This window comes from Pithys albifrons, chromosome 13 (genome assembly GCF_047495875.1).
Source record: "Pithys albifrons albifrons isolate INPA30051 chromosome 13, PitAlb_v1, whole genome shotgun sequence".
NCBI classification, from domain to species: Eukaryota; Metazoa; Chordata; class Aves; order Passeriformes; family Thamnophilidae; genus Pithys; species Pithys albifrons.
Window position 1 is genome coordinate 13,786,390 of NC_092470.1, and position 17,791 is coordinate 13,804,180.

Sequence of the window (17,791 nt, forward strand, 5' to 3'; positions counted from 1 at the left end):
GGTGCTGGTGGCTACACAAGGTAATGGCACGCAAAGCCCCTGACCCCCCTGCTCCACAGCCCCCGCGCAGCCCCCATTAGCATCCCCTCGCACCCGGCCCCCTGCCCAGCCTTGAACTTGGCCATGCCGGGCTGTGCTCCTTCTGCCTGCCTGGGCTCGCACAATGCCGGCCTTGACCCATTGTTTGCTTTTTTCGTATTTCAGCTGGGAAAGCGGCCACCTCGCGCAGCCTGCCCCGAGCACGCCGGGAGTGGGGCACAATGGGGAACCCTGCTCTGCAGGCAGAAGGGCTCCAAATCATTTGAGAGACATATTCATTATATTCTTTCACGGGGGTCTGTTTGCATTGGGTTTAGCGGTTACTTCCCAGACGGGGTTCAGACCAAATAAAGATCATTGAGCAGCAAGGGATTCACTCAGGCTTTCAGGGAAATGTGCCTGATGCGGGGCACGGTGCAGCCCGGCTGCTTGGCCCCCGGCTGCTCCCAGTTCCCTGTTGATTTGCCTGGGTTTATTTTGTGCCCATTGCCTCCTCCATCTCTAGATTGCACTAAATCACACGGCTCACTTTTGAAAAAGGAAGAGTTTATTTTCAACAGTGCATAGGGGGGTGGGATTTGAATGGGAGAGAATTACAGGCAGTATGTTTCTCTTACAGGAACAGAGAGGGTGCAGTACAACAGCAGCAGGGCTGTCTGGCCTGGATAGGCTCATAGTCCTCTGAGCTACAAGCACAGTGCCTTCGGTAAGGCTGCACTCCCACAGCTCCACAGACTCAGGAATCAAGAGCAGCAAGGGCCAAGCTCTGCTCCATGAGCAAAACTGGGAACTTAAAGCTCCTTCCCACCTTCACACACTCACTATTTCACCAGGTGACACAGTGACTGGCTCAGATCTCTCTGCCTAAGCATTTTGATCCTGCTCTGGGGTATTGAGAGCACTGAAGGCAACATACAGGAGTGATGTGGGATGATCCCTTGGCTCCCCATGTTGCCCTGGCTCTCTTTCCATGGGTGGACTGGTGAGATTCGAAGTGATGCAGAAAGCCGTTGTGATCATGCGTCAAAGCTGACTCTTCTCTGGGGCCAATGGAGAAGCAGGCTGAGACCCTCCTGGAGAAACCTGGAGAAGTCAGATGACAAGTCCAGGCAGGATGTAGCCAAGTGCAAGAAGGAACTCACAGGCTTGTGGCTTCTCCACTCGCTGGGATCTAGGAAGGAAATTAAAAACCAGAGTGGTTATTATCTGTTAGGCAAATGGTCCAGCAGTGCTCAGTTGAGAACAGACCAACTTGTCTCAGTGACAGAGTGAAACTACAACCCTCTTTCCCTCCTCACCACACGTTTCTCAGAGCTCTGGACCACCTTTCCCCCATCCCAAACAGGAAAACTGTCATTCCCAAGACACCAAGCTTACCCTGTGCCTGCCTCAACCCCCTACCTCTGCCTGCCCCGCACACCGCCAGCCAGGGGAGGGCTCACCACTTGTCCTTCCTCACTAGGCTTTGGGGCATGGGATTACTCTGCATGTCAGAGCCACTAAAGGCACAGCCTTCTGATGTTTTAATCTTCGTGTTAACTTTCCCTGCCCTTGGCGCCCTTGCCTAGCTGGAGAAAGTGATACCAAGCCACTGAGCTGGAGCCGAAGCTGTGACGCTCAGCACAAGTTCCCTTCTCAGCTTTCCCTGCACCTCCTGTGCTTTGCCCCACACATTTTGCACCTTGCAGCACATTGTCTTCCCTTTTTCCTGATATTTTTTCCCTATTTCCTTTGCACTTTATCCATATTGAGCACAGATTGACTAGCCCCCAAACCAATCCCATCCCTTTGCTGTCCTCCCTTTGCTTTGCCTATAAACTGTTACGTTGGAAGGGGTCAAGACTCATATAACTAATCCTTGAGTACGCTTGGATTCAGAGTGTAAAAGGAATCGTCAGCTGGCTAATTTATTCTTTTTATTGCATCAAATTGTAATTTTATAAAATATTGCAAATTTTATAAAATATTTGCAAGCCTATTTTAAGAGATAAATCTTCTGTGTGGCTCTCTAATGAGCCGCCCTGGGAGCAGCTGGCATGTGATCTGCTGTAGGTCGCACCACGACATTCCCGGGCTGTGACTGGATGAACCACCGTAACTCTTTGAACTGTGCAAATACTCTGCACTCTGGGGTCTAGGCTGCAATTTTCATGGGTATTTTTTATTTCTCTTAAAAATAGATTTCCTGTAACCCCTTTATTGCAATTTTCATAAAGCACTTGATGGAAATCCATGGAAAATCCCTTCTTTTTCACAACTTTGAAGCAAGCCTAAAACTTAAGAGAGGAAGAAGCCAAACCCACCCCATGTGCAAGTGTGAGGGGTAGGACCAAGCCTGTTTGGCCTGTCTCTGGAGAACTAGAGTGCCAAAAGGACATGCTGGTGTGCATGTAGGGAGATACAGACTGCAAGAAGCCAAGGCTCAGCACTTCTTTATCCTATTAGATCCTCCTAGACTAGGAGTCAACCCCAATGTCCCGCCAAGGCTGTTAAGGATGCTGAGGTCAGGACAGATGAGATAGAAATGGTGGTGGGTGCTTTTGCAAGCCCAGGAGAGGAGGAGGAGAAGTCTGAATCTGTGTGCTCACCAGGGAAAAGCCTTTGCCTGGCAGGTAAAGCCCTCTGCTTTCTGCAGGCACAGGGTGAGCTTGCTGTGGCCTACAGAGAAACTCCTGTGTAGTTCCAACAGAGACGATGCTACTTGGTACCAGACATCAAACCACTCTGGAAATTACCCCCTGTCCATCTAGTGGGTTTGTAGCTTCTGGCACTCAGTAACTGAGGGCAGGAGTGGATGGACTGACCCAACTAATTTGACATAAGCTCTGGGAAAGCCCAAATCTTACACAAGCACTTCCTCTACAGTCAGTTCAGTCTAGCACTGTGGGTATCTACAAAAACAGGGCTTCACCAGGACCCAATCCCAGCCCAATGCTGCCTTCTCTACTCAGTGCCCTGTGTAGGGAAAACATCCCACAAACTAGCATGTGGAACTATTATCACTCTTAAAAAAATGCATAAAACGTTGAAATTACAGCTCAGCCTCTGCCCCAAGAGTTGCTCCTGTGCCTCCTTGTATCCTTACAAAGCCAGCACTGAGGTTTACAAGCTGACAAACTGCCCCACCACAGCAATTCTGGGCGGTGGGAAGGGAAAAAAAAAACCCACTCAAATAATGGTAAATGGATGCAGAACACTCTGCCTAATCAGATTCCTATCCCCTATTGAGGCCAGGAAGGAGGGACCCTGCTCCTCCCCTGCCCTCAGCCCAGCCTCCGCTTCACCAGCTCACATGGAGAAACTTTCTGGACAATTTAATCTCGCCAGGGTGTTACTTAGAAAAACCTTTTTCACTGTCAATTTTTTCCCCCTCCCTTCCACCCCTCCTTTTTTTTTTTCTTCCCTCCCAGCCTTGATTGAATTTTGCAAGCCCCTGATATCTTTCTTTTTTGTAGGGATGCACGCTGCTTATGCAAATACCAGCCTTTCATAACAGCCTCCTTGGCTCAAGCCCTCCAACTTGAATGTGACCAAAAGCTGTGCTCTCCCCTGCTAACTCCTTAGCACAATTACACCTCCATTCTGCTCCAGGGGCCCGGGGAGGGGGAAAAAAAATCATTTTAAACTAATAACACGTGCTGTTTGCTTTGGATAATTACAAGGGAGCTTCGGCTTCTAAGAGCTATGAAATATTCTGTTCAGCAGGGTGGGAGGGAGGCTCCGTGTTACGCCTACGCTGCGAGTTTTATCTCTTGGCGAAGATGCTCGTGCGGCCTCTCGAGGCTCCCTCCATCTCGTGCTCATCCTCTGCACCTGGGCAAGCATTTACATTTCCTATGGAGGAACTTCTCAGCACTTTGGGCTACAGAAGAGAGGAGAAGGCGGCTGACATTTTCCTTATCTCAAGTTACAATTTCCTGCAAGCATCAAGATAATAAAACATCGGCAATGGGCAAGATGAGTGAAATGAATGCGTCGGCTGGCTCTCCCGCTGCAGCGCAGGAAGGACCAGGGAGAAAGGACACCCGGGGGATGTGGCTGCTCCGCTGGCTCTCCTCTGCATCATGGCCCTGACGTTATTGTCCTCCTGCCTTGTCTGTTGGGGAAGTTTATGTGGAGGGCTTTTGCTGGGGTGAGGAGGAGGAGGGGAGTTTTCCCCAAAAGCACCCAGGAATCTGTCAAAAGAGGGACAGAAAAGAGAAGAAGAAGGGAGACAGAGAGTGGGAACGTCAAGGACCCCTGACTAATGAATAGCAAGTTTGCCCTTGAACCTCCCTGGGCTTTGCCATTCCCAGGCTCCAAACAAGGGCTGATGCATGCTTGGGCCCAGCTGCAGGGGGACTGGGCTATGGTTCATCTCAGACACTTTGACAGCCCGGGCCTTTTCCCCACATAGCTCAGACTCGCCTAACTACTCCCCTGGCAACAGCTCAGTGCAGGAACCTGCGCTGAGGCCCTGCCTGCTGCATACAGAAGTGCGAAGAGGAGGAGGAGGGGAGCCGCTGGGAGAAATTAGCTGGAGACTGGCTTAACCCATCAAATGCTGGGTAGGCATCGCCAGCCCCAGCACCCTTTGCTCAGCTCCAGCACCCTCTGCTCAGCCCCAGCACCCCCCACTTATTGCTGGGTGATCACTGGCAAGTATCCATGGTGGAGCTGGAGTGGGGCAGTGGTGGGTTAGGTGCACTGAGTCACTGTGTATCGCAAATCCCATGACCCACTGCTGCACCATCACCCAGCACCTCAGACCTGGTGAGACCGAAGGACCTTATGGTGCCAGGGATGTAGGAGGAAGCCAAAACAGCCAGCTCGAAAAGACTACCGGACACTGAGCAGAAAGGGCATGGCCTCTCCCTGGTGTGGTGGGACAGGGCATCCCTCCTGCCATCCAAAACAAGGGCAAGGGATGGGCGAGAGGCACAAACTTGCCCCAGTTACTCTTTCTGCATTGCAGATCAAAGGCTGGGGACAAGCTGGCCTTAGGGGTCTGCACTGAATGGCTAGAGAGAACAGGCACAAGCACCCAGCAGCTCTAAAATGTGATTCAGAAATGTTCCCACATCCCAACCCCATATAAATCAAGGGGGAAAAAAGGGGGAGCTCTGTCCCAGCCTCTGTTTTTACAGAGCATCTTTCATGTGCAGCCCCTGAGAGAGAGGGCTTTGCTGAGCTTGTTAAGGATGGCTCCTGCGTCAGGCAGAGAGAGGGACGCACCATATGGAGAGGAGAAAAAGAAAAGGGGACACTGAAAATGGAAAATTATGCAAAGCAGGAGGAGAGGCGCTGGGGGAAAGGGGGGAGGGAGGCAGCGAGGAGGTGGGGGATGGGGAAAAGGGAGGCTGAAAGGGAGCCCTGGCTTGGGGGACACCAAAAGCTGGCATGGGGGCAGCAGGAGGGAAGGAAGTTTCCCACGATCAGGTGAGGACAGCTTTTGGCACCCTTGGGTGCTGTCATTGGAGGGCAGTTTTCCAGACTGGCCTTTCCTAAGCAAGTTTGGACGCTGCCAGGGTGATGCCTGGCTGGACTGTGGTGGGTTCACTGCTTCTGGAGCTTTGCCATGCTGGGAGATGCAGCAAAATGGGGTCCATGCTGACCTACTTCAGAGGTGTCCTCACGACCTCTGTTACTATGGCAATGAGGCTGCAAGCAAACATTATGTTTTTTGGTCAAGATTTTTGCTGTTCATCAATCACAAAAGCTGGACTCAGATACTGAGGTGCCAGGGCATTGTAATAAACAGCCCTGACCAATACCAAGGACAGCAAGGGCCCAAATTGGCCCTAGGTCTCAGCTGCTGGTGCAGTGATGGTGGATACTTGGGTGAATATAAGGAGAATGAGAATGCAGCTGCCAGAACTCTTCCCTTCCCCTTAGACTGCACAGAGTCCTGGTGCCACAGGGTGAGCTGCAGGCCCAGTGTGGCTCAAGGATGCTGTGCAGGCATTCCAATCCCTTACATGTCATTGCCCAGCTTGTTCTCCAACTCCAGCATCTGGCCTAACATGGTGTTTTGAGAAATGACTTGGCTCTTCCAACCTAGCTGTGGGACCTCCCTTTCTCTATCCTGGAAACTTTGGTCACCTTTGGGAAATTGCCCACCCTGTCACTGTGACAGCTTTATTCCAAAGCCACTCTGAGCCTCAAATTTGTGGGACACTGCTGGCTCCCTGTCATGGGCCATGACCACCTTGCACATCCTCACTCAGTGCAAGCATCCTTCTCCAGCCCATCTTTCCCTCCAGCATGGAAAGCCACCAAGCTGGTCCTTCAAACCCCCTGAGATTAGTGCTTGTTTTCCTGTGACCTCTGCTTCATCCCCTCCATCCCACTCCCATCTCTCCTCTCACTGTTTTTTGCTCAGAGCAGCCAGTGGTTTTCCTTCACTCTCCTCAGCATCACCCAGCACCCAGGAACACAAATTGCGCTTGGCTGCAACTTCTCCTTCTTCTTGGCCCTGTCACAGCCTTTGATCTCACACCCATATCTATCATGTTGCTGCTCTTCTTAGCTCTTTCTCTTGTTTGTTGCATCAGGAAACTTCTCTTGCTGTATCCCAAATGGATCTCTCCATCAATCCCATCTACCGTGCTTCCCTTCGTTTACCATCAAGAAATTTACCCTCAGCCCTTGCAGTTGCCCTTCACCCCCAAACCCTCGTTTGAGGCAGGTATGGGGCAGATTCACGTGGGGCCAGTGCACAGAGATGGGTTGGTACAGAGACAGGCATGGAACTGTGCCTGCAGAGATGGGCACGCTTGCCCTGGCATACACGTGTTCCTACATGCACATGCCAACACCTACATGTTCCTGCCCACGTTCCTGCCACCAGATCCAAGGCTGTGGGATTTCAAGGGGAGTTCCTGTTCTCCACTGGGACTTAGGCATTATCTCCACAACATGGCTGCAGGTTGGGATTTGGGCTATTTGGTCTTACAGTCATTAGACTAAAAAGATGCTGTGTCCATCTAGTTTCTTCAAGAGCCATGCCCTGGAGTCAGGCTACATGTGTTGGCCAGATCCTCAGTAAAGCCCTGGAATAAGCTGTAGGCACTGAAGAGGATTCAGCCTATGCAGCACAGAAAAAAAATAGCAAAAAATAAAGTTCATGGGAACACAAAGAAAACAGAGATTCCACCCATAGAGCAGCTGTGTGGGGCTCCAGAGACAGTCAGGCAACGTGGGAGATGTTTCAGAGCTTGCTCTCAAAATGATGCATTAGCAACCGTTTCTCTTCAGCAACCTCTGCAGGTAAACTGAGCCACTTGCCCTGCAGAGACCTGTTTTAATCTTCAGGCACAGGTACGTGTCCCGGGCTGCTTTAAGGCTGGCTGGCCAACATGGCAGAATGGTGCAAACATGAGATGTGCCTTCATGGGAGAGAAAGAAGAGGGATGTGCTCTTTCCCTCACTATCCTGACACAGGCAAGAAACTGTGTCTCCACAAAAAAACCCAGGCAAAGGGCTGTTTGGTGTTCTCACTACAAATTCCCACCCACTAAGAATGGGGAGTGTGGGGGGAGCAGATGGAATTCAGGGTGTCCTTAGGATCAGGCTGGCTTCAGCTGCCATGCTGGAAGCTGAACTGTTTCCAAGGAGGATATGGCAAGAACAGTGAGTCCTGCCCAAGTGACGGTCCAAAGCACTGGCACTTTGTCCTGATTCAACCTTGCCCCAGATTCCCACCCTTGGCGTGCATCCAGGTTTCTTTCTCCTTGACCCATCTCCATCAAAAGAAGCGCTGTTATAAGTATCTGCTCTGAGTTTCTAGTCTACAAATAGAAACAAACCAGTGCCTGCTCTAGAGCTGAACATTTCCACTAAACCCTATTTTGATGCCTGTCCCAGCCAAAAAAGTCTTTGGGGGTGGTGTCACTTGTATGAGATGTTTGATATTTCAGCCTCCAGCTGTACAAGACAGCAATATGATATTAAACTACACAATTGCTATATGTCCCTACACTCCCACCTTGGCTGCAGAGATGCTCCACAAGGGCCCAAATCCAGCAAATATTTCTCTGGACAGGGAGCTGGCTGCCTTGAGTGCTGGGGCACTATGTGTTTATCGGGCAGCAAAGCTGGCCCTATCATCTCTCCCGGGAAAGCTGTACCACGGGAGCTGCTAAAACAGCATTTCATTTCCAAACAGGACCCCAGAGACCTCTTGTGTGAGGGATTCAACAGAGCGAGGCGGGGTAGCGCAGACCAAGGAGACACGACTCCAGGCTAAAAATAACCCAGACCCCAGGTTTGATGAACCTTATTGCTCCACACCAAGTTCAGGCTGGCCTGTCCCCTTGAATCAGTGCCAATCTCTCCTACGCCACCACTGATAGGGAAAGGGCAAACTGGGATTTTTCACAACCCTCTTCCCCCCATTTACCTCCCCTAACTCCTTTTACGCATCATAAGCAAAGTCCTAATAAAGCTCCCATCCCCACTGCCAGCCCTGCACCATGCTCCCAGCAGAAAAGAGATGCAAAGCCACGCTTGGAATCTGATTCCCCGGCTTTAAACGCTGCTCTGCCAGCAAAGTGCGACTTGAAAGCTCCCCTGTCACAGTTACAAAGCTCCGAACAGCCCTTCCTCGGATAATCACGCTTATCTCCAGATTAAGAAAGAGAGACCTGCAGCTGAGGCTGGTCACATGGGCTGGGATGTGGGCAAATCTCTTTTAAACAATCCCCATATAGCTGTGACCTCCACTGCAGTCCAAATACACTGTCCCTCAGTCCCACTCAAAAACCAGCTCTGGAGACATGACAGAGCATGTGAAAGGAGATCGAGCAGGAGAGGGGGTGGGCAGGAGGGAAATCAGGGAGGAGGAGTGAGAAAGCAAAGGAGAAGAGGAGGATGAGAAAGACAAAATAAGAAGTAAGTAAAGGGAGGATGTGGGAGAGGAATAGGATATGATGGTGGAGAGGGAGGAAGAGTCCATGAACAGAGGGGGAGGATGATGAAGGACAGGGAGGTCTCTGCTACTCTTCCTGTTGGGGATTAGTTGTCCCTGCACTGTCCTCAATTTAACTCTTCCCACTCTATCCCCGGCTGATAGTCCAGCATGATTACGTGACTCCAGCTGTGCCAAGCAGCCTTGGCAGGGCAAGCATGTTACCTACTTTGCTGCCACAGATTCATTAAGAGGCTTTGCTTGTGTGGGAATAGTCATCCCAATGGGGAAAGATAAAAAAGCCCTTTGGTAGATCAACCTGGTGAGGAGCTCTGACAAAGCAGTTTCCATAGCCCTGTCCAGAGTTTGGGAGCACAATTAAGGACAGATAGGGATGTGCGAACAGGAGAGGAGGGCAGAGTGAGGGGAAATCATCTGGAAGGGGACCCTAACACAGCCCCTGCTCCAGGACGAGGCACCAGATAGGGTGGGAACTGCAAGCCCTTAGCAGGATGCTCGTGCCTGATTCTTCTTTGTGATTAAAGGCCACCTTGCATCTGGGTCAGGCATGGATGACACATCCACCCCCTGTGTAAATGGAAGGTCCACGCAACCACAGAGAGAATTTTTCCAACAGCAGGTTCTCCTCCTACATCCATGTGGGATCAACACAATTACTTTGCAATGGAGAAGCTCAAATGGCTCTGAAATGGGCACAGAGGAAGAGCGTTGGGACTGCACCTTTCTGAGGATGCCCACAGTCTGCTGGCACTGACTTGGGGCTTCCAGCCGCGGCCACCAGCTGCAGCTCACAGAGGGACCACAGTGCTGCCTCCCTGGTGCTCATTATTCACCCTGCGCAATTAGGCACCGCGTATAAGTCACATGAAATTGTCTTTGTTCTCCAACTGGAAGGCCTGCATTTCATGGGAGCCCCTTTTTCCTGCACATTACCACTGAGCTGCCCACTGTACCTACTGCTAGAATGGCAGTGAGGATTTGGGGGCATTCTTTGGGCTGGCCATGAGTTCTCCCTCAGAGATGCCCTGTGTAGGTTGATGAGGAGGTGTAGCCTGGCCCAGCAAATATTCCTGGACTTCTCTGAGCATAAGGCAGAGCTGCTCCTCCTCCAGCCCACTCTGCTCTGCTGGGGACTTGTTAGCTCTCCTCCAGGCAGGTTACTTTGTCACTTCCTGGCTACTCTACCACCTTTCCATGTCACCTCCCAGTTTCCCTCCTAGTAGCAGAGGAAAGCCCAGTGCAGCTGCAGAGCCTGTGGGGGAAGAGGTGCCAGCCCTTCCCAATCCAAGCCCTGCTGATGCCCATGGCCACCTTACCTTGTTCATCAGGACCTTCCTTCTCCCAGACCAACCCATCAAAAGGAGTTAACCCCATGTTCTGCTGCTCAGATCAAGCCACCTCCCACCCAGGCTCCCTGCAGTGCCAGCCCTGCTCCATGGTATATCTGCTCCTGCTCTCCATCCCTTCACTGCACCAGGACCCAGGTATGGAAGATAAATCAAAGCAAATGGGAGCCAAGATGAAGCTGGGTGCCACCAAACACCACAGCAGACAAGCTGTGCTCCAGCAAAACTTCCCAAAATGACCTCCACTTCAGAGCAGCCTTGGGCCATCTAACTCTCTCTTTTGGCATCTGACAGCTGCTCAGACAGAGACAGAACCACAGGCAGAAAAGACATCTTCACCCATTCAAGTGTTTTTTCCCATTCTGCTCAAGAAATGCATGTGGGCTCAAGTCTTGTTGATTTAAGGGAAAGGATGCAAAATTAATTTAGAAAGAAAATTAATTAGATGTGAACTGGTGTTTACATCCCTACACATACAATGAATTTCTGTGTGAACCTACCAAATGCAGAGAGATGGATGGATGGATGATAACAACACTCTAGGAATGACATTATGTGCTGGTCCATACACTGGGGATGTAGAAAGACTTTTCTCTGCATTGGTAATTAATAACTCTATCCTGAGCAAATGTTGATAAATCCTTTATAGCACACGTTATCTCTGTCTCTCCAACTCCTGTTCTGCATTTCCATTTGCCTGTTTCTGCTGCTCCACCCCTGGCACCCACACGCTTCACTTCCCTCCCATATTTTGTAACTGGTAGCAGATTTTACTCTCTTTCTGGAGAAGCAGGCAGGGGTTTTGTTGCTGGGGCTTTGTGTGAGTGATCGCATGTGTATGTGTGTATACAAAGATGGATACAAGTCCATTGGAAATAAACACCTTTTAAGGGACTTGAGAGACAGACACACAGGGCAGAGAAGAATAAAGAGCCTACAGACCCTCAGCCAGACAATCAGCCAAAATGAAGAGAAAGAGCCAGTGAACCAAAAAAAGGACCAGTTCTCTTTTAAACTCTCCATGATTTCCAAGAAAAGCAGCAGACCCCATTGCTGGGAAGCCCAGCTCTGCCAGTGCAACCCTCGCCCCTTCTTCTCCTAGCTCCACACAGCTCAATTACCCCAGGCTGCCAGGCTGCACTGAGCACACCCCCACCACCCCCCATCTCCCCTGCCGCCGAGACAGCTTTCACCAATGGAAGGAGTACAAATATATTCATTGGCACCTTATCAGACATGCATGCAAAACTAATTAACATGGGGAGACATGCAAGCTGCCACCCAGCCACAAATACACACCCACAAGCATGCACACACACACGCACGCATGCACAAGGCAACCCTTGTCTAGGGGGGACATTCAAAAGGCTTTGTCACTAATTTAGGCATCTGTCTCAGTCTGGTCTGGTCCTCCTGGCTAGGCTGGAGTTGTGGGTTTTTTTCCCACTCTGTTTGACAATGCTGGGAACATGCCCGGAGACCCCTCATTCAAATCACCCCTTGACAATGGTCTCATTGTGTGAGCATATAGAAAAGGGAAAGGATGGGGGAGAAGATGTGGAAGGGGGGTAAGGAATTAAAATGTGAACCCAAGGAAGTGTTTACTAACACAAGCCTCGCAGCTGCCCTGTCTCTCCTCCACCCCCTTCTTCCGCCCCTAGCCGCTCCAATGGCCCAGCTTGTCCCCAGTGCGAGACGGACAGCGGGAAGTCGGGACAGTGGAGTGGGAGCAGGAGCAGGGCTGCACAGAGGTGCATGAGGACATGGCAGACTGAAGGGATGAAGCCTCAGGGCACTCAGGTCTTTGGCAGGAGAGGGGCAAGTACAGGTTAGAGAAGAGAAGATAGAGCCAGAGATGCCTTGGAGAGGATTAGGAACTTAAAATGTCCTGGGAAGGACATCTTCATGGAGCAGCAAGGGATTTATTGGTATAACCACTCCAAGGCTTTCCAGGCAGGAACAAAAAGTTTATAAACCTGGCCTCATGGACTTAGAGCAAGTGAGCAGCCTCACCATGCGGTTTGGACTGCTCTCTTTGGTGCTGCTGTCAGACATGTTACAGTGTGAGAAGAAAGGGAGGGAGCAGCAGGGTGTCAGAGCTGGGGACTCAGGGGATGGACCAGAACCCCTTCAGGACCCCACTGTCTGCCTATTGCTAGTTATTAAATACCAGGAGAGAAAAAAATAGGAGAAAAAAATAGGAAAAAATGCCCCAATGCTCTAATCACTCCCAAACCCAGGCCTAGGGAAGGAAATTGCAAAGGTGCAGACAGGGCTGTGAGCCCCCAGTCCCACCACGCTTGGCTGGCCTCAGCAGATCTGTTCAGCTGGAAATGCCCATGAGCCAGCAGGGAGGGCAAAGGGAACTGGAGCTGGGGAGGGGGAGGAGATGATGACTACATTTTCCATATATGCAAATGCATCTGCACAAGATACCCAGAGGGAGACAAAACAAAGAGACCTCAAAGAGGCTGGCTCTGAGACCCGCACAAAGCCAGATACCTCCATAAACCGGTGGTGTTTGCACGTGAGGACCTGTGCCATGCAAGATATGATATCGCCCAGAGGTTCCCCCCCATCTGAGCAGACATCAGCCCAAAGACAGCCTGATTGAGGAGCCCAGTGAAAGCTGCAAAGACAAATGCCACAATCCCACGTCCTCCTACACAAACAGATGCACCTTAGGAGTACAAAACTATTCCTGTCCATCAGCTTAGTCAGAAAAGAGAAAAGCTGTGATGAAAACCCACATGAGCCCTGCCTCAGTGGGCAGAGGTAGCCCAGCTCCTCCGACATTGCTCCTGCAGCCAGATCCACGCCCTAGACCTTTGTTTGCTTTCCATAAGAGGAAAGCTAAGAGATTCCTGAACATTGCTATAAACAAGGCAGGCCAAAATGTCACACAGAAACTCAAGAACATGCACAAGGCAAAACATTTCTTTCCCACAACCCCTGCGACAAAACAAAAGTCACCTGTACAAACACTTCTGCTTAAAAAAGGGAAACTACTGCCAAGTAAGCAAATCTGTGCTTTTTATCCAAACAAGTGGTTGTGAGCCATTCTATTGCCACATCCTGTGCCCCAATACACAGGGATAAGCCCTCGACACACAGTGACATGCAGGGACTTGGGGACAGAGCAATTGTTTTAATAGGGCAATGAAGACAGTAAATGAAATGAAAACCTACAGAGATCAGCTTGCAGGAGTCAAGGCTGAGAAAAGGTATTTGACGGTAAAGGGAAACAAGGACACTCATGATGCTGCTCTCATTTCCATGCTGTAAATTTGGGCAGCTTTTACTGAATGCAATTAGATCATCACTTGGGATTTAACCTGGTGAAGCTGAGGACAGACCTTGGTACAAGACCCCCCTCTAGGCTCTTCCCCAGAACCTGCTCTGCATTGGTCAGCGGGAGTTGTGAAAAAGTTGAGTGAAAAAGCAAGGGAATTCATAGATCTCTGCCAGTGTGGCCATTTCAAAGCCCCCTTCAGCTCCATCTTGGCTGTTCTGTCCTTCACCAGTGATTTGGTGCTTTGCTCATGGGGCTTTTGTTTCGGGGAAGTCAGTACCAGCCTGGTAAGCACAAAGACTCAAATGTATTTGGGCATCCCTTCCCCTTCGCCTCCCATAGGAGCTGAAGATGTCATCAGTCCTTCAACTCATCCCTTCCCTGCCTCTGACAGCTGATCCTACATTTCCCCTATCCTTATGGTCCTCATGTGGATCTTATGCAAGACCCTTGCAAGAAACCCTGCAAGCCCCTCTGTTATTAAAACCTATTTCACTATTCTTTCAATTTTCTTTTATTCAAAGACAGTGCATTTGAAAGGCCCTTGCTCACCAGCACAGTTTATCACTATGAGTTTCATAAGCAACAAGTAATAAACTTCTCACCTACTTGCACCACACAGGTAAGGTCATCTCAGGGCTGTGACCTTAAATCTATACATGCTTTTCCCCTCAGATGCTGAGAGGTGTAAATCTCAACATCTCATTAAACAGATCACTCAGAACAGACTGCCTCACAACATAACTTTTCAGCTGGTCACTACCCACGAATGGATGATTTTACATGACATTTATTCATGCAAATTGCAGAGGCTGTAGTCTGGTTACCCAGCAAGAGCGTAAAAAATTACAGTTTAGATGTATAAATGCGGGCACCATCAGAGAAGACACAATGAGACTGGAAACACATCCCTGGGTTTCACATACAGTGCAACAAAACTTAGAGTGAGTCCTCATCAGATGGGGGTTTATCAGGAATGATCCCCCCTGAAATGACCCAGGGGAGGCAGAGAAAGACACATGAAAGGCTGCAGGGGCTATGGAAAAATGAACTTCTCCTGCTGCATGTGCAGGAACCTGCTATGGGGAGAGCACACGCAGCATTTTACGTCACTCACAAAGCCTACTCTGTCCAATAAAGTGGGGAAGTAAAACAAAGCATGAAATCCAGGCATAAATTAGCATCCTTCTAGTCTAGTTTTATTTGTGCTGCTGCTGCTGCTGTGGATTAGCATCTAGCTGGCTGACAGGCTGATAGGCAGACAGAAACAGGAGAAATAATAAAAAAAAAATTTTAAAAAGTCAGTGGGTGTCTTTTCTTCCCTGTGGTTCCTGGGATGTCTGCCTTCAAAGTGCAGACAGTGTTCATTCATTTAGGACCAGAATTCTTCCATCTTCCTGTGAGAGCAAGGAAAGCAAATCCCCCTGAGATATTTGTGCCTGCGCCTTGTGGAGCTGGCACCCGTCATCTAATGCAAGCCCAGTGAGAACCCATCACATCCTCAGCCAGTATCCCTCCAGCATCTACAGCATCCCTATACAGAGAGCCAGAGCCCTGGGAGCAGTTATGGTGTGGGGCTGGAAGACCTTGAGGATAGCACCTCGCCACAGGCACACACAGGGAACAGACACCTTGGGATTAGCTCTGGATCATGTTCGCCATCGCTTGGGGCAGCTGCTTCTTCCACTGCTTGGAGCCATGGCTGGGTTTGGTACCTGATCCCAGATGACATGACCAGGATCTCGTGCTGGCATCTCCTCTCATTTTGTGTCAGAAATGTGTCACTGCCAGCTCCTCAGGCAGGAGGACCTGCAGAGAGCTTCCATCAGGCTGACACACAGCCTCCTGCTCCTCAGGGCTGCATGGCAAAATGAGTGGACGTCACCAGAGACATCCCTTCTCTCTGGGCTCGGTGGCCTTGTGCCCACATGCCCTTTTCAAGCACAGCCACAAAGGCACAGCACTAAAGACATGCCAGTCCTGATGGCCACTACTCCAGTCCTCTTTCCAAACCAGACAGCCCTGCCAAAGGACAAGCTTCTACCCTAGCAACTTCAGGCAGCAGAGAGAAGGTGAGATGCTCCTCATCGTAGCACTTGTGTCCAAACTAGGGGAATAACTGCAGCAAACTTCACTGTGTTCAAAGCAAACTGCAAAGCCCATTTCCACCCTCACTGAGCCATTCATAGCTTGTCTGGGCTGTCAGATCACAGGACAGTTCAAGTCCCTGCTTTTCATTTAAGGAGCCAAACACAGAGCTCAGTTTTTTAGGGTATGGAAAGCAAATTTTCAGCCATTTTCAAAGGTGGCCTAGAAAACACAGACTAATTCTGCACAGTCATAAAGTAAGTCCCTCAGGAGCACAGCACACAGCTCAAACACCCCATGTTCCTCTGGCGGCCACTATGGCTCTTACCAAGTGGGTCTGATCAGAGGACACAAATGTGAAAGTTCCTCTGATGCAGAGAATCCCTCCTTGGCAGAGTCCTTGCAGATTCCAGCCCCTCATCAAATGCACTGGCCCTATTGAGCACTGATGCCAGCAATCCCACACTGACTCCAGTGGCCAGGTGCTGCCTTTGGAGCATGGAGTAACCAAAGCCTTGCTTGCAGCAGGCATCTGTGGCTGGTTCTGCTTGCTCCATGCCCAAATAGGTCAACACGGGCAGCTTTTCCCCAAAGGAGGCACAAGGGCACTCCGCAGAGCTTCAAAAGAGCCACAGCTGGGAATAGCCCAAGTAGAGGGGATGTTCCTCCAGTCATGCCTCCCCTAGAAGTGCTTGATCCAAGGCTGGAATAAAGCACATCATCACCATCCTCATCCCACTGCACACAGCAAGACAGTTCCCTCCACAACCATGCACCCACAGAGGCATCTATGGAAAGATTCTGTGGTATTAGTAGAGCAGCTTCTTCTAGGGGTTAGGAAGGAAAGGAAGAAGGATGAAGAGAATGTAGAAACCAGAGTCTTTGTTTCCCAGCACTCAGCCATGTTATTAAGTAGGAAAGACCAGCCATTTTCCACAACATCCTCAAGCTATTGCAGCAATAGCGGGCACTCCTTTAACCTCTGACATTTGGGGTGGGAAGGAGGCAAGGAGGTAGAAGTCAGTCAGAGCCCACAGAAATTCAACAAGATGCAGGAAAGATCTTCCCTTTGCAGGGGAACAGGCCCCTGATGGGCTTTCCAGCCAGCACTTATCTGTGTGAACCATTTGTTTCCTTCCCAAACTCTCACCTTGCTCTGATACATCACCCATCCACCTGATCACACACAAAATGAGTCAGATGGGTCCCAGCCCTCCATTTCTACTCTGCTCCTCAGTGCCAGGTCATCGGGAAGCCCAGCCTGGGGATGGTGCAGGACCACAACTACTTTAAATGCTTGTACAAGTCCAGACTCATGCATGCAGTTTGCCCTTCATTTGGGAGGTCTCCAGGACACTGCTGCTTAAGACACATTTAAACTCACATTGGTAACAGCACATTCAGACAGGCAGCTACTGGGACCAGGGCAATGCCTATGAAATGTATCACAAATGGACTGAAGAAGCACATTCCCTTGAGACACTGGTCCAAGTGGCAACCTGGGACATGTCTGCAGCAGCCTGGGGAGATCCTGCACAGTCCCATGAGGACACCACAGAGACAGCATCTCCTCCTCTGGCTCTTAAGCAGAGTCTTTCACAGTGCTGCACACAATACGTGACCTCTTAGTTAAAGCAAGGACCAAATAAATTTTAGAAGACATTTTTTTTCTGAGTACTGGCTATGTGGAAGTCAAATACTGTTTTTCAAACTGTTCCCAGAATAAGACAGAGCCATACATGTCCACAGGCACAGCAGTGTCCATGCAGCTTTGTCCCCACTGCCTCCAGAAGCTGGTACCCAGATGTGCATCCCTCACTTGGTCTCTTACACAGTAGGGTGCTACACCAATTACTACCTTCCAGACCACAGACTTCTTGTATGCAAGTTTCTGTGTGCCCAGGGCCATACAACAGTGGCTGTGACCACTCCTGAGACCCAAGCCAACCACTATCCAACCCAGTGTGATCCACGACACTTTGAGTTGTCAAGCTCTCTTTCACTCCCTGTTCTGTGTTATGCAGCATCCTGGACTGTCAGCCTTGAGCTTTGAGTCTCAATCCCCCAAGTTGCTAAGCCTCCAAATAAACAAATAGTCCAAATAAACAAATATTTGGA

At 50.1% G+C, this 17,791-nt stretch overlaps 1 long non-coding RNA gene across 2 annotated transcripts in view; it reads right to left on the reverse strand.

The window, feature by feature from the left end:
* Positions 1–568: 568 nt before the first annotated feature.
* Positions 569–17,791, reverse strand: part of LOC139678142 (uncharacterized) — a 40,457-nt gene continuing 23,234 nt past the window's right edge. For both annotated transcript variants that reach the window (XR_011698970.1, XR_011698969.1), the window contains exon 4: positions 569–1,210. This is a non-coding gene — a long non-coding RNA (uncharacterized lncRNA). The remainder of the gene's footprint in view (positions 1,211–17,791) is intronic.